Source organism: Protopterus annectens, chromosome 7.part0 (genome assembly GCF_019279795.1).
Source record: "Protopterus annectens isolate FY-2018-M chromosome 7.part0, PAN1.0, whole genome shotgun sequence".
Classification (NCBI taxonomy): Eukaryota; Metazoa; Chordata; order Ceratodontiformes; family Protopteridae; genus Protopterus; species Protopterus annectens.
This window is the reverse complement of record NC_056739.1, coordinates 1,135,120,930-1,135,144,095: the sequence shown is the minus strand read 5'-3', so window position 1 is coordinate 1,135,144,095 and position 23,166 is coordinate 1,135,120,930. Positions and strand designations below refer to the sequence as shown.

The window sequence follows — 23,166 nt, the reverse complement described above, 5'->3', positions numbered from 1 at the left end:
GCCTAAAAAAGGCACTATGGGGGTGGCAAGAGCCTTTGCCAATATCCGAAAGCCCAGTGGTGACAGGTGCAAGCCGTTCCTAGCAAAGCAACGTGGCTTGTCAAGCATGTCATCCCAGGCTGACAGACACTGGATCCCCTTTGAATGACACCACAATTTTAGCCAATTGTTAAAATTGATCATTTTGTCTTTGTACTGTGGCATCATTCTAGGTGAGGGTAAGATCCTGCTCAAGGTCAGGGTCATACCAGCCTGGGCTACATGATCAGAGAGCTCCTCTATGTCTCTTTTCATGTAGTCCAGGGAGGTACATCTCAGGTCATTCAAACCAGCATGTACAATGACTGAGTCATATTTGTATTTGCTTTGGAGTGACCTGAGTGCTTGCGTTATGTGGCGGATCCTAGCACCCGACAGGCAGCTCACCGTGACCTTCTCTTTATTCAGCCTGGTGAGCGGGACGTCAGTGTGTCTGACAATAGAGTCACCTATTACAAGAGTATCAGGTGTATTATTCAGCCTTAAGGGCTGTGGCTGCTTGGCACACTGACTTTGTGGGCTATGTGTTGTGCGTGTTTTGTTTTGAGGTAGCGTTTGCTTGGATGTCTCCTTTGGAGGTCTCTGTTGCTTAGGTAGATTTTTATTTAGAGCCTCCGAGTATGTTTTTGTGTATTTATGTGTTTGGTTCGCTGATGTGGTGAGACTATGTGATACTGGAATTGTGTTGTGTGAGGTTACCTTCTCCTCCTGACTGGTTACACCAGTTTTGAGATGAGAGAGCTCAGCCTCCACTTTGGCTAAATAGTTGCATCTCTCACATATATTTGAACCTGTTTGGAGGAGGAGAGGGTTGTCCATGTACATGAGACAGTTGTAACATTGCCTCAAAATTCCCAGATTCACCAGTTGGACTGGAGAGGAAACCATTGACTGACCTTTGGACATGCTAGAGTAATATAGGGAAACTGAATTTAAGACGGACCAATAGGGGACAGGGTAATCATAGAGAGTATAAGAGTAAGTAGTGCTTATGGTTTAATAGTGCTAACTTGTAGGATTACTTAACTGGACCAGTGAAGGGCCTTAGAATGAGAATATGGTGTTTAAACTGAGAGATAGAGCAGTTCTAAGGGAAAAAGTGAAGAGCAGATTTTGTGGAGCCAGGAATAGTTTAAACCCAATTAGGCGGCGCTGCCCGCTGTTGCACTATGCACAAAAATGCGCAAAAGAGGGTTTTAAGAGAGGAAGATGAAGGAGTTTTGGAATTGACCCAAAATGGCCAATAAAACTACAGTTTCAAGTCAGTAACCACGCCCACAGGGGCAGGCAGGCTGCTCAATGTTTTTCACTGCCACTGATCAACAGAGAGACTTCCCTTTAGCCCAGGCAAAAAATGGCCTCACAGAAACTTACAAACAGTTCAAGAACAGCAAGCCTGTAACTGAACTTTTTTAAATCACAGAAAAGTGGGAAAAAAGTAAGATTTTTTTTTTGTTTTTTTTGTTTTTTTCAGAGATAGCAGAGGTTCACAAGTATTAACAAGTTATAACAGTGCTGTAAATGACCCCACACAAGAGTGCTAGGCCAAAGACAGATAAAATGCAAGTTTTGAGAAAAAAAAACAATTTTAAAAATAAGTGCAAACAGGAAATTCAGCAAACAGCTTTAGGTTGTGCTCTAAATACAGTTACTAATGCAGAAATCAAGTTTAACAAGCCAGAAAATGCTCAAAATAGGCAGCTATGCAGAAAAACTTAGCAAATAAACAGAGGAAAAATACTTAAAATCTCAAAAGTGGCTCCTTTCTTTTCTCAGCATTTTCTCCTCTTGGTGGGTGCTTCACCAACAGCCAACAAGCCTGAAAAGACACCAAAACCACGAGGCAACCAGGTTTTAAGAGAGGAAGATGAAGGAGTTTTGGAATTGACCCAAAATGGCCAATAAAACTACAGTTTCAAGTCAGTAACCACTCCCATAGGGGCAGGCAGGCTGCTCAATGTTTTTCACTGCCACTGATCAACAGAGAGACTTCCCTTTAGCCCAGGCAAAAAATGGCCTCACAGAAACTTACAAACAGTTCAAGAACAGCAAGCCTGAAACTGAACTTTTTTAAATCTCAGAAAAGTGGGAAAAAAGCAAGATTTTTTTATTTTTTTGTTTCTTTCAGAGATAGCAGAGGTTCACAAGTATTAACAAGTTATAACTGTGCAGTAAATGACCCCACACAAGAGTGCTAGGCCAAAGACAGATAAAATGCAAGTTTTGAGAAAAAAACAATTTTAAAAATAAGTGCAAACAGCAAACAGCTTTAGGTTGTGCTCTAAATACAGTTACTAATGCAACTTCATACTAGTTAAGTAGGCATTATGGGCTGAGGGGGATAGCGGGAATGTCCTATAGTTAGCCAGGATGTGAATAGGGGTGTAGTTAAATCTACCTTGGACATGGAGGAATTCCAGATTGTTATCCTGACTAACTGCAGTGGAGGTGAAGTGTTTTTTTTTTTTTTACAGATATGGAGACATCACCACCTTTAGTGACTTCATCTAGTGTGGTATACCTGAATGTGTGGTAGGAGTTGAAACCCTGCACTAATGGGGTGCTCTCAATGGTTTTGAGCCAGGTCTCCTTGACGATGGATATAATCAATGTTTTTTCAGGATAAGGAGTACTTTTGTTAAGCCTCCAAGCATTGAGCAACAATACACAATACGTTAAGAGGGTGGCCTAATGGTTAAGGTGCTTGCCTTACAAGTGCAAGGTACAGGGTTTAAGTCTTACAAGGGATAACTGGCTAGGCTTAAAATGGCTCGCAAGGGCAGTTAGCTTAATATGAACTTATAAACTTATACCTTTATGTTACTCAGATTCTGTTTTGCTATTTTGGAAGCTTTTAAGGACCAGACAAATCACTTAGAGTACAAAGAACTTTCTAGGCTACTTCATTTAAATGCTACTTTTTTCTTGGCATTAATGAGCATGTTTCAATAAGTAGTGTTTTGAAAATTAGATCACCTAAATTGTGAGCTGTAGGGTGGCAGGTTGAATGGTTGAATGGACACTGCTGTGGCACCCAGTTGACTGACATCAGAATGTCAAAATCACTAATATTTACACATTCTGTGCAGTTCCAGGGATTATCCAAAGAAGACTAAACCAATGCCTCAACACTCCCCACACCTCTATGCTAATCATATATACTAACTCCAAGACTGTGCATCCCCCAGGGAAAGGAAATATTTCCCTGCCCAGGGATTGTCAATCTTTCACACTTGTCGATCACCTGTCTGTGTCCACCAAATGGTGTTGATCTTCTGGGTACTGGAGAAGATCTGCTCGACCTACTGCCCTACACCCATATACTTTTAAGTTTTAATTTTTGTGTTTTGTGTGTCATTGTTTTGTAGGTGTTACTTCCTATATATATATTGCTGCTATGGTCCTGCTACATTCATTCTGACAAAGTCCTATTACTGGACAGACACTCAATAAAATATTTCTTTACTCCTTTGGTGTTGCATTTCAGTCTTGCTTAACTGTAGTGGAGCAAACATCAATTATTACAGCAATAACCGATGATGTGGTGTGGTATATTAAAGATTTACCCATGGTTGGCATGGTTTAATCATGAGGGCGAAGTCCGAGTGATTAAATAAAGCCAACTGTGGGTAAATTTCAATATACCACAAACACGGAGTCGGTTATTGTTAATATACAATGACATTATTTAAGAAAAAAAATACTTACTTTTGTTAAATAATGTGTTTGTATAAGGGCGCATTACTGTTCTTCCACGGCTGGTGGTATACTACTTCCTTGTGTTGATGTACTGCTCATGCGTATGAGACTTGCATTCCCACACATGCCTAGTACATCAATGCTTTGAAACGAAAGCAACGGAGACAAGAAACTGTCTGTTGCTATGTTTTTGTTTTCTTTTTTTTTATTAATTAAAAAAAAAACTTTAGGGCAGTTTAGGGGCAGGAGAGTAACAACATGGAAGAAATACAAGGGATATCAGGTACGTGTGTTTAATTTTAAATAACGTACCTGAATTACCTAGTATTTTGTCCAAGCTGCCTCTCTGGTAAGTCCGGAGTCGGGGCTGAAAATGTTATTTTTATTTTTTAAGAAATAAAAATAAAATTTAAGCATTATACCAATGGAAAGAAGTCCGGGTGACCAGACCTTTTTCCGTTGGTATATTGTGCGATTTACAATGGGCATGCTGGTTGGGCTGGCCAATCAGCATGCATGTTTTCGAATATTAATGCGGAGTCATTGTATAAATAAATAAATCATTGTATAAATATAGAACTGGACTTGAACCGTTGCTTTGGTTTTCACTATGCTAATTTGTTTTTATTTGTGACCATTTTCTCAGTGATTATCAATAAATTGTAAAACGTAGTAAATAAAATATTCTCTGCTTTTTTCCTTTCCTTTCCTTTCTTTTTTAATCTGTCTTCCTTACTATGGCCTATCATCATAGAATTGTTAAGGAAACAAATGATAATGGATACAAATGGCAAAAATACTCAATGAAAATCAAAAAATAAACAAGAAAACAAAAATACACACTGCAAGTAAACAAAAAGTCCAGTTAGCAAGTATTTAGTAATAAAACATCTAACATAATCATAATTAGTCACTAGCTGTATTAGCCTTGCTTCCGGCTGCTGATTTTAGAAATAAAAGCCCAGTATCTATTTGTCATCAGGTGCAAACTAGGATCTGAATGGCCAGTAGTTAGATAGCTTTTTACAGGACTCAGTATAATCTTCATTAGTGAAAATATTTGCTCAAAATTATAAGTAGCTCCAAAGGCAGGCAGCAATACAAAAAGCTGTTTCCATCATACAGACATACTTGTCTGGAAGGGAAGAAGCAACAAGCTGAGGTTTTGAGTTGTCAACCCTTTCCATGTTCTTGTTCATGTCTTAAGGATGAATGTTTCAATGCTCAAAAGGCTGAGCTTTGTAGTCAGTCAGTTCCAGTTTCAAATTGTCAATATTCATCCAATAAAAAAAATGCAAGTATATGCCACTTTTTGTAGTACTTTTAAGGTTTACAGAAAAAAAATATATCCTTTGTTACAAAAGTTAGAAATGTCTGTAGAACTCAGTGTCCTGCAATTCCATATATTTGCACTTGTCCTTAGTGCTAATCTGATGCTGCTGCAAATGACATACCAGCTAAAAAAGTAAGAAAAGGTAAACCTTTTAATATATATATATTGTGTCTATAATTGGAAGCTTAGCATAGAAACCTTTCCAGGCTTCATTTAGCTGCAATATTTTTTCTACATGCAGTATTTGTCAAATAAGTTTTGCTTGGCATTTCTCATCTGTAAGTTCTGCACAGCTTTGACCTCATATTTTTTAAAGCGAGTGCTTGATGTTCTCAAGACAAGCAACATTTGAGCACATTTACTGCCACTCAGCTAATGTGCGTTACTGTGATCATTAAACGTCCATGCAGAATTCTTATCACATAAAAGTTCACGGGGGCTCTTGTGTGCCAAAGATGAGTATAAAATAAAAACATTAACAATTTGCACAACAGCTGTGATAATTTAATTTATATGAAAACACAAATCCCAGCATCTGCATTCCCCTGCTGAATGAAAGAATGGAAACTCAAAACAGAATTCTCACTTTCACTTTTCAGAAGATTTGCCAACCTGCTGCTTCATTGTTATAGCAGTTGTACCAGTATTAGTGGTCACAGAAAACACTTTATGCATGTCTGTTTATTGTTCTATGAAAAGGTTTTTGACACCATTATATATCTCAGTGGCATTTTCATTGCAGTTCATCACAGTCAGAACTGCTCGCCCTGCACTTCCCCAGGCATAGCAAACAATCTCTGTAAGTTGCGGAACATAATTTATTTATGTGTCCTTGTCAAGTACAAGGCTCAGCACATCACACAAATGGTGCTTTAGAGTAATTTTGCTCCCTAGAATCAGTTGTCGTTTCATTTTTTCACCTTTAAGCATTCATTCTTAGTCGATAATGTCATTGATGTTATTCTCATTAACAACATCATGAAAGAAGGAGTTCCTCTGCACAACTTTAAAAATCAGATCTTACATACCACCCATCTGAAAAGCACTTGCCTCTCCTTGCTGTAAACACAGTTGTGGTGCAAACTGTCATTGTACAAAGATATTTTTTCTGACATATTTGACAAAACGTTCTGTTTCTGATATCCAGTGACAGCCTGTCTGATTACTCACAAATCATAGCTTGTGAAGTGATATTGGACACTAGAACTCTGAGATACAACAGTTTCATTGTACAGGCCACAAGCAGCATTATCACCTTTTGACGCAAAACTATAACATTCTCTACATACTATCTAAAACTTTCTAATATCTCATTTTCTTTTTCACATTCCTTACTTAAATATTATACAAAACACTGTAGCAGTGGGCTCCTCCTTAGTGCATTCTTCTGTAACTCAGAAATACTGCCAGACTTGATATCTAATGTCAACATGTTCGCACAACACTCAGCTGCCACGTAGCAACTGAAGCAGACACCTTGTGTGTGGAACCACCACACATGGTGTGAATATCTCTTTTTATCAGCTCTGAGCAGCAGAATTTATAATTTCAGTATAAAGCTCTATTTTTGTAGAAAAAATGTCACCTTATCATGCTGAATTTGATGTTGCTGTGGACTACTATACAGGAGATCAACATCTTGCTTCAAAGACGTTCACGACCTTTAAACAGGTGGTCTACAAAGACCTTTTGCAGATGATAGATCTCAGTGGGAAGATTGCTCACAAAAACATTGGTGGAACAAATGTTGAATGACATTTGTTTGTTTGTCTTTTTGGCTTTTCCCGGTTAGGGGTCGCCACACACTAATGTTGTTAAAAACTAACTGGTGACTGAAACCTGTATTGCTTTTATAGCTTTTCTAGAATGTTAAAATAACATACAGCTTGCCTGGTAGCAAGAGTGCTTTGTTACAGTCTTAAAGCATGATAAAGACATGAATGTCATGTCACAAAAGAATGAAAAAATAGGGAATCATCAGAGGAGGAATAATTTGCACCTCATAGGATTGAAGGAGAAAACCAAAAGACATAACATGTGAATTTCTACAAAACAAACTATCCGTCTTAGCTCATTCATCAAGTAACAACTGAAACAGGTCATTGAATGTTGAGACCCACAGAGTGAGAAAGTGCTTCTTTAAGACAAGCCATCTTTAAAGTGAAATCTAAGTGATTTTCTCAATCCCCCAGTGATGACAACAAAAGATTATTAACAGCTACCAAAGAAGAAAATCCTTTCCTGATATATGGGCGCCAGATATGATTACTGAAGGAGTTTAAATCAAATGCAGCTTAGAAGCAGAAAGCCTTTCAAATCATCGAACCCTTGTTTTAAAAACAGAATAGCTACATCCCATAAACACACTGACAATCTACATATTAGACAGAGACAAGATAGAACATTCACTGACCTCACTGCTACATTGTAATCTCCAATGGACAGCCTGATGACCCAGAAAGTGCCTAGTGAAACCTGTGGTGAGGTGCCCCAAAATATGGGACACCTTTGAAGAGAATGGAAATCTGCAGCAGTTCCTGCTTCTATCTCTTCCCCTCATTTAAGCTACCCTACTATGGCAGACATGTTCATAGGTTTATAGGTAAGTACTAGGCTAGCTGCTCTTGATGACCATTTTAAGCCTAGCCTATTTCCCTTTTTGTGCTCAAATTAACCTACCCCATTTGCTTTGAGATTGGCCTTACTCATCCCATGGTTGATAATTATATATTTTGTGACAAGGAGCCTGAATCCTCACTACTGGCACTGGAGAGGGATGTTCACTTGGAACAAAAATGGATACACCCAGTATTCCCAAATTCAGCTCACTGCATCAAGCACAATTTACAGTAAGAGCACACAGGGAACACACTCAGTCCAGGGTCTGGTTTTCCCCCTCTGTCCAGATCCCCAATAAGACTCCCCACTGGCACAGCTGTAGGGTTGAGTCCTCAGCCAAGTGTCAAGCCAAGTCCTCCAGCACCTTCTCTGTGAAACCAATGCTTTGTGTCCCTGCTCCAAGTAGCTGACACACAAACTTTGAGAAGTGATTTTCACACACACACACACACACACACACACACACACACACACACACACACACACACACACACACACACACACACGCACATACGCACACACACACACACACACACACACACACACACACACACACACACACACACACACACACACACACACACACACACACACACACACACACCTGGGAAAGGCTGGCACAGATTTATTAGCTATGCCTCCTTCTGCCTACACTATAAGGTAGTTACACTGCCACCAGACACTCCAAAGCCAGCTATTCCAAGGATCTTACGAGGGTACCCAATTATACTGAGTGAAATTAATATTAATACAAATGGTATTGTTTGTGAAGGCTGCCAGCCTAGCTAGATAGAATTTTGTAAATAATTCTATGTCACTGTAAATATTAATATGATTCACAGGCATTTGTAACAAATGTAAGAAAATTGTGTTATGTTCTGAGCTTCAAAAATGTAACCACAGTGCACCCTGCTGGAGGAAAGTTGATAGTAAGGGATTTTACAACTGCGTTTGATCTCAAGCTCGGAGGCAGGATGTCTGGGCTAGAAATTCTTTCTATTGTTTTAAGACAAGAGATAATTACTAGGATTTACATGTAAAGAGTCTTTTATTGCTGTGGCATCTTGCAGGTGCAGATTACAAAAAAAGAAATGTTAAAATTTTAAGTTATGTGAGACTGGGAAACTAAATCAGCGAAGTGTCAAGAATGATGTAATCTGAAATAACTCAGCAGTACTGTGTATTATCAATTTAAGGACAGGAAGAAAGAACAGCATTTGTATCTTGTCTTGGATCTAGTAAGAACATCCACTCACCAGCACTTGCTTGCTCTGTATGTAAGTATAATTCAGAACAGTGATTTCTCTTAGTGATAGATAGAAATAACCAGATTAGTCTAGCTGTTTTCTATATTTATGTCAGACTATCCTACATTATTGTTTTAAAGCATTTTCCTGTGATTTCTGAACACTGTATTAGCACTGTGTTGATTTGATGAGCATTGCCTTGTGTTTTTATTATTTATTATTAAATATTTTTTAACCTTTCAACTGTGGTTGTTTTGTTTAGAGATAATTTAAGCTTTAGAGTATTTACACGTATTTGGTGATACTGTACAAAGCCACTCCGATAACCTTGATGTTCATCACACTTACTAATTGAATAATAATAATATTACACAGTGAAATTGGTCACCCTTTGGGAAGGGCCTTATAGTAGCTGATAGTAGTGGTTGGTGGGAGTTGGTACTACCTTATAGTCTGGGCAGAAAGGGAGCATAGTGGGAGAACCTGTGACAGCCTTCCAGAGGAGTGTCTGTGTGTTTGTATATAAATCAAATCTTAAAGTGTGTGTCAGCTACTTGGGCAGGGAGATGAAGCACTGGTTGGACAGAGAGGGTACTGGAGGTTTTAGCTTGACCACTAGGCTGAGATCTGGACTGTATAGCTGTGCCAGTGGGGAGTCTTATTGGGGATCTGGAGAGAAAGGGAGAAACAAGCCCCAGACTGACTGTGATCTCTGTGTGCTCTTAAAGTAAATTGTACTTTACTGTCTGTGTACTTTTTATCCTCCCAATGTGGACGCCCCTCACTGGTGCTAGTGGTGACAATTGAGGCTCCTTGATTACTGGGCCAGTGCACAGGCATCACATATTAATTGTTTGGCAGTGGTGGAATATCCACATCAAATATTAATTGTTTGATTGTGGTGAGTTAGCCACATCACATATTAATTGGCTTGTAGTGGTGTGGACATTGAATTCTTGCAGCTTATGCACAGTGATCACTGAAGGTGTTTTTGTACTCTAAATCAGCCACAGTGAACATTCAGAGTTCAGATCACAATTGTTTTATTTCTTTTGTTAGCTTAGTTAGTCAGGGAAAGCAGGCAAGCATGTCAGTAGAGGAGTATGGCAAGCTGACAAGGAGCCAGTTGGTTGAGATGTGCCAGGCTAAAGGATTGGTGCATGAAAACCTGACTAAAGCAGACATGATTGCAGCTTTGGTCCCAGCTGTATCAGAAAATAGCAACCAGGAAAATGATCAGACTGGCTGTGGAGATCTACAACACTTAGAGAATGGACAGCTCAAGCTTTCTACAGAGGACTTAAAAATCCATCTGGAGCTAAAAAGACTAGAATTAGAGGCCAGGCATTTGGAAATAAAAGTTGAGGACAAGGAGAGGCAGAGGCAACATGAAAAGGAGATGCTGACTCTTCAACAAAGTCATGTAGGTAATGGGGAAGGGAGTAACTGGACCCCAGATGCACAAAAGGTCAGTAAATGTCTTCCACAGTTTACAGAGGGGGATAATTTTGATAGTTTCATTTATATGTTTGAGAGGGTATGTAAGCAGTATGATGGTGACCAAAGGCTCTGGGTATGGTTCCTGACCCCCTTACTCCATGGTAAAGCTGTAAAATTGCTGTCTAAACTATCTTATCATGATTTTTTAAATTATACAACTGTTAAGAATTGTTTGCTAGAATTTTTTAAGCTAACACCTGAAGCTTATAGGAAAAGATTTTGTGAGCATAGACGTAAGGCAGATGAAAATGTGTGTGACTATGTTGCTGAACTGAGCACTTATTTTCAAAGGTGGGCAAGTGGATGTCAGGTCACCACTTTTGAAGAGCTTGCAGACCTTTTGGTGAGGGAACAAGCCCTTAGCACTTTGCCTGAGGACATAAGGATCTGGTTAGCTGATAGACAATGTGCTACTTCAGATGAGCTGGGGAAGAAGGGAGACCTATACCTAGCAAACAGAACATCTCTGCACAGGAAAGGGACACCTAGTACTGCTCATGAGTCTAAAAGAACCCATGGTGGGCAGCCCAGACTGCCCCAACAGAATCTGCCAGTGGTAGGGGAAGCCACTAGTCCAGGTACACATCCAGGACCAAGGATCAAATGTGTTGAATGCAACCAGTGCGCCATATAACATATAGATGTCCATGGAAGCAAGATGGGGAACAAACAGTGAGGAGCCAGTAAGTGGAAAGGACAAAATGACAACAGTAGGTTGTCTTGAGACAACAAGAGTACCAAACTACCACAAGAGGTTATATCCTATTGTAGTGAATGGCAAAGATGCCATTGCTAAGAGAGATACAGCCTTTGACATAACCATTGTGAAGCCTGCAATGGTTACAGAGGAGCACTACTTGCCTGGGAAGTCTACTCCAGTGAGAGCTTTAGGAGGGACCCCATTCCAAATACCTTTGGCTAGGGTTCACCTTGACTGGGGGGTGGAAAGGGAAGCCAGCAAGTAGGTGTGTTTGAGGATATCCATCCACATGTCCTGATAGGGAATGATGTTGATAATGCAGTACCATGTGCTCATGCAGTTACATGCAGTCAAGCTTGGAGACAAGCATGTGGGTCTGGTAGCCTGGGGCAGACCCAGTCAGACTGCATACTTGCAGCCAGAACTGGTGAGGTGGTTACTTCAGGGAGGGAGCTACCCTGTAGCAGTGAGACTGAAGGTGAGCCACAGCTGCTTGTGAGTACTGATGGTCCCTTGGACAGAGTGACTGCAAGGGCAGAGGTGAGTAGTAGTACCCAGGCTGACAGTGAGGCACCGCTGTCAGAGGATACCAGACTTCCTGTGGAAGTGGAGCTGGGAAGGGTTACAAAGAGAGAGTTGAGACAGGCTCAGCTCTTAGACCCTACGTTACAAGGCCTGAGGCAGGTAGCTAGTGAGGCACATGATTCTCAAGTGAAGGGGAAATCTGTATACTGGGACAAAGGGTTACTGTATAGAGAATGGACCCCTGAGGGAGGGGTAGAGAGTGAGAGAATACAGGAGTTGGTATTGCCTAGAGCCTACCATCTGGCACTTCTAGCCATAGCCCATGATATTCCCTTTGCAGGTCATATGGACATAAAATGTACAAAGAGATTTATTATGCAAAGCTTTTATTAGCCTGGGATTTCCAGAGATGTAACAGGGTACTGCAGGTCCTGTGAGCAGTACCAAAAGGTAGGCAAGGCAGGAGACAAGGTGAGAGCTCCTTTGATGCCCTTGCCTGTGATTGAGGAGCCATTTCAGAGGGTAGCTATGGATATTGTGGGGTGTCTGAGTACCCCAAGTTCCACAGGGAAAAAGCATATCCTAGTGGTAGTAGATTATACTACAAGATACCCTGAGGCAGTGGCTTTGCCCTCCATTGAGGCAGAAAAAGTGGAAAATGCTTTGTTAGAGATTTTCAGCAGGGTAGGTTTCCCAAAAGAAATATTGACTGACCGAGGTGTCAATTTCGTATCAGACCTGCTGACTTGTCTGTGGAAGTACTGTGTGGTGAAGCACCTAAAGACCACCCCCTACCATCCCCAGTCTAATGGTCTTGTTGAGAGGTTAAACTCTACAATCAGGTCTATGCTATGGGCATTTGCAGACCAGTTTAAGAGGGAGTGCAACACATATTTGCCTCATCTGTTGTTTGCTTTCAGACGAATTCCCCAGAAACCCACAGTTTTTTCACCCTTTCATTTGCTGTATGGGCATAGGGCGACAAGGCCTCTAGACATAATTCATGATGAGTGGGAGGGTGAATGTGAATTGTACCAGGAGTCTGTTGTGGCATATGTCCTAAACCTCAGGACAAGGCTCAGGGAACTCATGGGCTTGGCCCAGGAGAACCTGGCAGAAGCCCAACAGCAGAAAAAGGTCTGGTATGACAGGAATACTTGAGCTAGAGAGTATGCTGTAGGGCAACAGATAATGGTTTTCATTCCTCTCAGACACAGCAAGCTGCAGGTGGCATGGGAGGGACCCTACAAGGTGGTAAGGAAGGTCAGTGATGTTAACTACATGGTGGAACTGCCAGGCAGGAGGCAGGAGCACAAATTGTACCATGTTAACATGATGAAGCCTTGCCATGATAGGGAGGTCCTTGTACTGAGTATTTGCAGTGGATTGCAGGAGGAGTGTCAGGGAGATCTGGTGACTGATCTCCTCTGTGAGGCTCGGACTGACACCTCAGTGGAAGGGGTAGAAATGTCCCAGCAGCTATCTCCTACCCAGGCTCAAGAAATCCGAGCAGTGTTAAAGGACTTTGGAGACATGCTCACTGGGAAACCAGGGTGCACCTACCTGGTGTAGCACCAGGTGGATACAAGACCCCAAAGGCCTATTAGGTAGGCCCCTTATAGGGTCCCTGAGAGAGGCAAACAGACTCTGAGGGAGGAGATACAGGAAATATTAGAACTAGGGATAATTCAGGAGTCCAACAGTCCCTGGGCCTCCCCAGTGGTGCTGGCGCCAAAGAAGGATGGCAGCACCAGGTTCTGTGTGGACTATAGGAAATTAAATAGTCACACAGAGTCAAATGCTTACCTCATGCCTAGGACAGATGAGGCCCTAGAGCAGCTGGGTGGGGCTAAGTATCTTACCACCATTGATTTACCAAGGGTTACTGGCAGGTGCCCTTCACTCCCAGTGCTAGAGAGAGGTCAGCCTTTGTTACTCCTTTTGGCTTGTATGAGTTCACAAAGATAGCCTTTGGGAAGAAAAAATGCCCAAGTGACTTTCCAGAGGCTGGTAGATCATATCCTAGCAAGAGCAGGAGAGTTTGCCCTTGCTTACTTAGATGATATTGCCATCTACAGCCATTCCTGGCAATAGCACCTTCAGCATGTCAGGGAGGTGCTGGGCAGACTGCAGAGAGCAGGGTTGACCATTAAGCCCAGCAAATGTAAGGTGGGTATGGCAGAGGTCTTCTACCTCGGACATAGAGTGGGGAGTGGTAAGATCAGGCCAAAACCTGCCAAAGTGGAAGCCATTCAGGCATGGCCTACACCTGTTACCAAAAAGCAGGTGAGGGCATTCTTAGGGACAGCAGGGTACTAAAGAAAGTTTGTCCCCAGTTATACTACCATAACTGCTCCCCTTATAGACCTGACAAGGAAAAACCATCCAGATAAGGTTGTGCGGACCACAGCATGTGATCAGGCAGTCCAGAAGCTTAAAGAAGCTTTGGGCAGATCCCCTGTGTTAGCCAGTCCAGATTACAACAAATAATTTCTTGTGCAGGTGGATGCTTCAAACCATGGGGTGGGGGCTATACTTAGCCAGATTTCTTCAGATGGAGAAGCACACCCAGTGGTTTGTCTCAGTCATAGACTCCAACCCAGGAAGGAATGATATGCAGCTGTAGAAAAGGAATGTCTAGCCATAGTGTGAGCAGTACAGAAACTTCAGCCTTATCTGTATGGAAGGAAATTCACTGTAGTTACAGTTCACAATCCCCTAACATGGTTACATCGAGGCAGCCAGCAAAATGCCAAGTTACTAAGGTGATGCCTAGGGTTGCAAGCATATGATATGTCAGTGCAGCACTGCAGTGGGATTAGCAATGCCAATGCAGATGGGGTCTCAAGACAGGGAATTGGGTAAGGTATACTCAGATAGACCTAACCCAATCAAGCAACGTTTCTCAAGATTCACTTGAAAAACTAGCTTGCATTCTTTGGGGGGGGGGGGTATGTGAAGGTTGCCAGCCTAGCTAGATAGAATTTTGTAAATAATTCTATGTCATTGTAAATATTAATATGATCCACAGGCTTGTGTAACAAATATAATAAAATGGTGTTATGTTCTGAGCTTCAAAAATGTAACCCCAGTGCATCCTGCTGGAGGAAAGCTGATAAGTGAGGGATTTTACAACTGTGTTTGATCTCAAGCTTGGAGACAGGGTGTTTGGGCTAGAAATTCTTTCTATTGTTTTAAGATGAGAGATAATTACTAGGTTTTACATGTAAAGAGTCTTTTATTGCTGTGGCATCCTGCAGGTGCAGATTACAAAAAAAATTTAAAATTTTAAGTTCTGTGAGCCTGGGAAACTAAATCAGAGAAATGTCAAGAATTATGTAATCTGAAATAACTCAGCAATACTGTGTATTATTGATTTAAGGACAGAAAAAAGAGCAGCATTTGTATCTTGTCTTGGATCTAGTAAGAACATCCACTCACCAGCACTTGCTTGCTCTATATATAAGTAGTAGTTAGAACAGTGATTTCTCTTAGAGATAGATAGAAATAGCCAGATTAGTCTAGCTGGTTCCTATATTTATGTCAGACTATCCTACATTATTGTTTTAAAGCATTTTGCTGTGAATTCTAAACTGTATTAGCACTGTGTTGAATTGATGAGTATTGTCTTGTGTTTTTATTATTTATTATTAAATATTTTTAAACCTTTCAACTGTGGCTGTTTTATTTAGAGATAATTTAAGCTCTAGAGTACTTGCATGTATTTGGTGATACTGTACAAAGCCACTTCAGTAGCCTTGTGGTTTGTCATACTTACTAATTGGATAATAATAATATTACACATTGAAATTGGTCACCCTTTGGGAAGGACCTTATAGTAGCTGAGAGTAGTGGTTGGTGGCAGGCAGTACTATCTTATTGTCTGGGCAGAAAGGGGGGCATAGCAGGAGAACCTGTACCAGCCTTCCCCAGGGGTGTCTGTGTGTATGTATATAAATCAAATCTTAAAGCGTGTGTGTGTCAGCTACTTGGGCAGAGACACGAAGCACTGGTTGGACAGAGAGGGTACTGGAGGTTTTAGCTTGACCACTAGGCTGAGATCTGGACCCTATAGCTGTGCCAGTGGGGAGTCTTATTGGGGATCTGGAGAGAAAGGGAGAAACCAGCCCCAGACTGACTGTGATCTGTGTGTGCTCATAAAGGAAATTGTATTTTACTGTGTGTACTTGTTATCCTCCCAATGTGGATGACCCTCACTGGTGCTAGTGGTGAGGATTGCAGCTCCTTGATTACTGGGCCAGTGCATGGGCGTCACAATGTTGACCAAACAGACAGGCTTTCAGGAGTGGCCCCAGTGTCACCAATAGATAAAAATACTCTCAAAGGTTAAAATATTCTCTAAAGGACCAGCCACAATGAAAAGTTTAAATGTATTTAATAATAGTTAATAAAAGAACATGACCATACTAAATATCTATTTACAATAAACAAAGTTTCAATCACAGGAAATATTAAGAATAACACAGGTGGACAGGTCTACACAGTTACAGAAAAAAAAACAATACTTAACTAATCTCACTATATTTTCCTTACTGATCTAATGAACTATTATTTTCTGATTATTTACTAGAGCAATGGATGATGAAGTAGGTGAGAGATCCTTCTTTGTCAGGTTACAAAAATAGAGTGCTCTGAGACTTAAGTCACATAGCATTAAACACTATGTTTAGTGATGAATTACAGAATGACATCCCATACAACTGGTCATCTGACTTCTGGTTCCCATGCTTCCCCCCTTGGCTAGAAGCTGTCAGGATTTGGCACATATGTCAATAATACACACACACACACTGTTAATATGGAATTAAGAAGGAGTGAGAAATTTTAAACAGATAAATCCCTTAGGACACTTTCTAGAAGTAGTCTGGTGGAAAATACTGATATTTGCAGTGCTAAGTGTATTAATAGGTAAATCTACCATGATGTGGAGAAAAGCAGGCATAATCGGAATCAGAATCCTGAAAAAGAAGCAGAAGTGACCTGAGAATCCCCCAGAGCTGAGAAATGTAAAGAATCAGTGGTAATGCAACAGTTTAAGGGGAATACATAAAATGTGGAGAGTAGCAAAATATGGGAGGTCAAAACTGTTGCTAGAATGGGCTGCTATTTGAATATTGGCAATGGGCAACAATTCAGGTAAATTACTAGTTTACAGAGTTAAAGCAGGAAGAATGACATATATTTTCAGCAGTTCATCTTGATACTACCCTTAAGATTTTTAGTGATAGTTGGGGAACAAATAATGTTTTTATAGAGTTCTGTCAACAGTTGTATGCAGAAGGAAATACACAGTATGAGAAGTGGAAGTGTCAGCCTCAGCAGTTCTGAAATGAAGCGCCACTAACCATTACTTACTGCACAAGTAGCCTTGGCTACTTTATCACTGACAATGAGGTATTTAATGCTGAGAAAGTGTAGAAAAGAGTATAATAGAAAACCATTCAGCAAAAATACAAGTGGTAGGAAAAAAAACATACACAATGATGCATTGTTTGTGAAAGCTTGTATGCTGTTTAATAAAGTTTTGTCTATATATCCAGAGCTGTTTTTTAACAGTTAATAGATGGCTGGATTGAGGGAGCTATTACAAGTATCCCTAAGTGCACCCATGGGATGCTGAACTATATATATATATATATATATATATATATATATATATATATATATATATATATATATATATATATATATATACATATATATAGTAGATGTCTGATTTTTCCCTTCCTGGGACTCTTATCCCTTTATAAGGTACCTCAAGGAATGTGTAGAGGCAATCCCATCACATTTTATACGTGTAATTATGGTTGGCTGTGAGATGACCAGATGTTCATCCCTATAAAATGCACTTATAATTTTTGAAGCATTTTACTTTTCCTAAATATTTAAACTGTAGTTCAGCACATTCTGATACTGATGCACATTTTATGAGAAAATGAAGATGGAAGAAGGTAAAAGAGTTAGTGAGAACTTAGTTGTAAGAAGATTATGTATGTGTGCTCACATGAATGTGTGTGTGTGTGTGTGTGTGTGTGTGTGTGCGTGCGTGTGTGTGTGTGTGTGTGTGTGTGTGTGTGTGTGTGTGTGTGTGTGTGTGTGTGTGTGTGTGTGTGCTTACGCGAGCATGCATGTGTAGGAGATATGAACAAAAGCAGTCTCCACAATGTTTAGAAAAAAAAATGCTAGTCCTCAGGTAATGACATGCCATTTTACAATTTTTTTTCTTGGCATTTACTTTTCTCCCTTGTTTATTTTCAGTTAACTAGCTATAACCAGAGCTTTACCAAAAATGTTAGAACTGAATACCATGCATTCTCCTCCCCAACAAAACAGGTTTTGTTCTGTGGTATCTAACGTGAGGGTGCAATTACATATGTTTCACATATACTAGAGATACTTACTTTGGTAGGTAGTAACAGAGTACTCATACGTCATACTGACTTAGTAGCAGCTTTGCTGCTTCACTTCCACTGTCTACATTATCATTATGCATCTGATGCCACAGCTGGAATTATTTGTTGTTGTATATATCATTAAGAGAAACTTATAAATGTTCCACTGAATGTATTTTGCACATTTTTTGTACAGACTGAACAAACAATCATGCAATGCTGCTTTTTAGAAATGTGTCCTTATAGCAAGGCTACACCATAACATGTGAGATTACATTATTGTATGTTCTTGTGAATGCGGAGCATGTCTCTGTAAGTTGTAACTATACTTAACACTGTTATTAGATGTTTATGTTATTGACATGCTTACCTAAGCTTTTTCAACTGTGACACTTGTATGTTATTGTTATTGTTAATGTGGAGCTTTTCTCCCTAGGCCTCCACTGAAAATGGGCTCTTTTCGACCCAGTGGACCATCCCAGTAAACAAATATAAAATAAAAATCAAATAAATAATTTTGAAGATGTAATGATAAAGAACTTCAGCTTTAGTTGAGCAGTTGTACCTTATGAAATTCCACTACTGTGTTTATCAAAAATGTATGGGATCTAATAATGTAATGCCACAGAAAATTGTGTCATGAACTGATATTTTAAGAAAACACTTTTCAAAGTTTCTTCATAGTTATACCTCTATAGCTATAAGAAAATATGTAATCCATCGAAATTCTAATTTTAGAGTACAGAAGCTGCAGTTTCCCTTAACTCAGTTGATTTGGTAACATTTCACAATCAGTACATTAATATTAAAGAAATAACTTTTAAGAAGAAGCCTAGTATCAGCATTCTGTAACTCCTCTGCTATGTAAAACTGTAATGAAGTAGTCTCCTGTGATAGTTGATGCACCCCAATGATACCATATGGATGAGGGTTTAGGAAGAACTCTGACACAACAAGGGAACACAGATCTTTCAACTTACCATAAATGAGACTGCAAAACTATTTTCACTTCTGTCTGAGACTTGTAAGCAGGGAACATGCATGGCCATTTAACTGGCAGAAGTAGTTCTCAGAATGTTTCTGAATGGAGGAGTATAAACTGGAAATGCCCTCTCTTGCAGCATGTATATGACTATATTTGCAGTGCAGTACAGTAAGTTTTTCATGATCTTCATTAAAAGCAGCAAAATGAAGTGAAAATCCTCTACCAGTGTAGAACAGTTCTTAGATGTCTACTTTAATGTTTGAGATATCAGAACTTACCCTCTGTTTCTCAGGGTCCACAAACCTAATTCCAAAATAGTCTTTTTCCAACAAGTTCAAGTGATGGCAGATGAGGTCGAACAGGTACTGGCCCTTAGCATCCCGCTGCGAGAAAAAACAATATGATTACTTCATAAGCATAGGGTAAGAACACATTCAAAAATTTGCATCTGAAATGCATATTAATATATCATAATCTTATCACACCACTGCAGTCTGCAGAGACACTAGATATTTTCTTAAAATTTGGCATTATTTTCTGGCAATTTTTGCATTACACATCTTAACTGCAAATTCATATGCACTTAAAATGATTTGTAGAACAAGTTTTGAAACAGAAATTTGTAGTTACTGCTACTTCAGAAGCTAGGAGCAATCAGTTTTCAAGATCTAGTCTCCATCTCATTTTACTACTCAGTTTATTTTCACATTCGGTTGTAATGAAATCACATATTTCACCAACCTCCTCTATTTGTCAGCTCATAGTTGTATTTCCTGTACCTGCTGTTAACTCATCTATATTTGGTTCCACTTGACATATATTCCAAAAGTGAAAGTTTTGATATATGCCTAACTTATTTTTGGTGGCAACCAAATGTACAGTGTACTATGCTTAAAAACCATATATATCTCCTCATCTATGTTCCCCTTCCTCTGTGTCCTAAGGGCACACCTTCCTCTACTTGATCTGTAGGTAACGTCTGGCCACCTCCTATTTTACAACAGCTCTTTTCCCTTCCAAAAATAGGTCATAATAGGTCATATACCAAAACAACTAGAAATCATACAGCAGTATGCCCTAACTTTGTTTTCCTGTAGAATAGCTAATTTAGGCATTCTTGAAAGGTGAGGGCTTACTTGCCTATCTGATTTAATTTAATAGCAAAAAGAAAAAAGTAAACCATGTCAAAGTGCATCTACAACTCTTTCCCTTCTACTCTTCCCTTATGTTTTTTTTCTCCCTCATCTAAAGCATCATCGTTTAGGTACTGTTTAGTTATTCTACACTTTTCCACTCTAAATTTCCTATCTTGTTTTATCATGTAATCCTCCTTGTCTTATTGTAACTGCTAAACTTCTGTATTATACTACATCTGTTTTTCACTCTCCTACTTTCCTTGGCATACATCACAAACCAGTCATTATTTTCTTGTTCTCTTCCTCTCAGTATTATACCCGCCTTGTTCTTTTTACCCCCACCCCCTCAGTGTAGATAAGACTTACCATCTCCACTTGTTAGTAAATATACTTACTTTAAAACCACACTGATATCCAGATGTTTTCTCATTACCTGCATTCTCTCCCCTAAATATTCTTATTGTTTTGTACTTTCTTTTTTTTCTTACCAACCCTTTCACAACTGACTACCAACTGCCACCAGTTCCTTTCCTCATCCATTAAGTCCACCAGACTCCCCCCCAGGCTCAGCCTGACCCACATCTATGGCCAGTGTGTGGATAAAGGACACTGGTGCAATGTCATACTGATGTCCCCACCCTTCCAGCAGCCTTGTATGTTAAGCTGTGGCTACCTTTAGGAGTTGCATGCTCACTTCCATGCATGCATGCACAACATACTTAGCAAGCGTTATGGTGCTTGCAGCATGAAGCTCACCCAGCTCATGCTGCTGCTGTTACAATGAGCCTAGGCAGCCTCTTGCCCTCCAGAACTGGGGAACTGGTTTCAGCTGCTCAGTTTCATCTTCCCCCACCCAGTCCCTCCAGCACCAGTGTCGCTCATCAATATTCCTTACTTACTTCAATTCAGTGGTCTAATAAATTTTATGCAAAAAATGTAATCTTTTTCCAGTACACTTCTTTTTCTTCTTCTTCTTCACATCCTTCATAGATCTTTTCCCCATGCTTTATTTTGTTTTACTGTGATGTTATGAAATTCCTTAATTGATAATCATTCTTCATCCATTTAACACTGGTTCTTCAAATAATGGAACATCTCTTATTAATTGCTGCATCTCTCCTTTTTAAAAAGATATTACTTTATTTCATAAATGTGGATTGGTTCCAATCATACTCTTTCATAAACCAAAATGAAGCCCTCTTCTTCTTCAATGCAATGCTCCATCAGACTCAAAGCTCTGTCTCTACCTAGTATGAAAATCTTCCAAAAACCTTTTATCAACTTCCTCATGCTATATCAACAACAAAAACAAGAATAGCAAAAAATCAGGCAAATATAGCTATTGTAAACAAAACAAAAATAAAACAAAAACAAAAACAAAAACAAAAAACTTTATTTGTCATTCTCAGTCTTTGCTGGATTGAAATAAAGAAACTTCTGTTCAGTCCTTCCTAAAATACCAATCTCTTCTTTTAAATCAACATAATCAGCCACTCTTTGTCTTTGGTGCTGCTTAAACTCTTTTAGAATTATTTTCCATTTTTGCATTCTACCTCCTACTGTTCTGCTTCCCATCAGTTCAGCTTTTATCTCTCATCACTCCTTCTACTTTTCTACTATTATAATGCTGCTTCCAACAACTAAAATATAAAGCTTATGGTTCACTTCTCATTAAAATCCTTAAAAATGATCCGAACTCTACAGCATGGTTTCTAACTCATATCTACAATATTGTTCTGTGTATGGAATCATTTCTGATGAATGATTATAGATGTGCAGCAAATCTTTCTTCTTTACCCAAAATAACTCTACAGCAAAATCCTAGAATTTTCTCAGGATAATAATAATAATGTAGTACATTGAGCATCATGATTACAGTCCAGCATCAAGAAAAAGATAAAGTAGTTAAGCTGTTCTATATGCTTGAGATCTGATCTTAACAACTGTTAAGCACACCCCTAAGCATCGTTAACACTGGGTCTCATGCTAGACACTAAGACCTGCAATTACTTACCAGCCAGCAAATGGCAGTGGCAGAATTTAAAACAGCTTCAGCTCTGTCTGCTGTCTATGACAGTAATCTGTCTCAGACTTTCTTTTTTCTTTCCATGATATAAGATGCGTGCTGCTGTCTGTTTGACAGCGCTCACTAAGTGTTTTATGGAGCTGACAGCTGACAAAATACTTTGCAATTTTTTTTTTCTTTTCTTTTCTTCTGTACCTTGTAGTACAGGAAGCATGTGAATCTCCATGTAATTCAAAGAATTATGATCAGGTCTTTGATCCTAACCTCCTATTATGTGTTCTCAGCATGCCTGCCACGAGTTACCTCTTGAGCTTTGCTCTTGATGTGATTCACTAATATCACAAAACATAGACTAAGAACATTACTACATTCCCCCCTTCATGCTTCCAACTACTGATAGAGTCATTTATACATTTGGATCCATTGTTCAAAATTATTTGCTGTCAAATATCAGAAACAAGATGAGACTGATTCTCTTGAGGAAAGCCTTCATGTTCATATTATTACAGTTTCCCATTGTATCTGCTTTAACTTTTTATCAACTTTTTACTATTTTTTTTTTACTTTGATGACCACATTTTTCACCCATGAAAAGTCAGGCAGTCCTCACTGTTCTTCTCCCTTATTAGCTGTTCTGTCAAGCTTCATCTTGCAGGCCTGGGTTCTATTCTGTTAGCCTCTATTTTATGTATGGCTCTGAAAATATTCATGTGTCACCTGAGAAAGAGGCAAGTCTACCTAGTTGGGTTTGCTTCGGTAATAACTAAATAAACAGGTAAAGGATGTGACCTTCACAGAAATGTCAGTGGATTGGTGGTGGTGGTGGTGGTGGTGTACAACATACATTTTTCTTTTGCTGAATGTTATCTTAATGAAACACAAGGGCACTTTTTATCATGCCTGCCAAATATCATAAAACCCATAATTACTTGTTATCTAACATA

General features: G+C 39.5%; 1 protein-coding gene across 1 annotated transcript in view; it reads right to left on the bottom strand.

The window, feature by feature from the left end:
- The window catches only part of FRMD5 (FERM domain containing 5), a 1,150,824-nt gene extending 1,131,384 nt beyond the window's left edge, over positions 1 to 19,440 (bottom strand). The window contains exon 1 of the mRNA XM_044077712.1: positions 19,339 to 19,440. The gene's annotated coding sequence lies outside the window, so the exon portion shown is untranslated. The remainder of the gene's footprint in view (positions 1 to 19,338) is intronic.
- Positions 19,441 to 23,166: the final 3,726 nt, after the last annotated feature.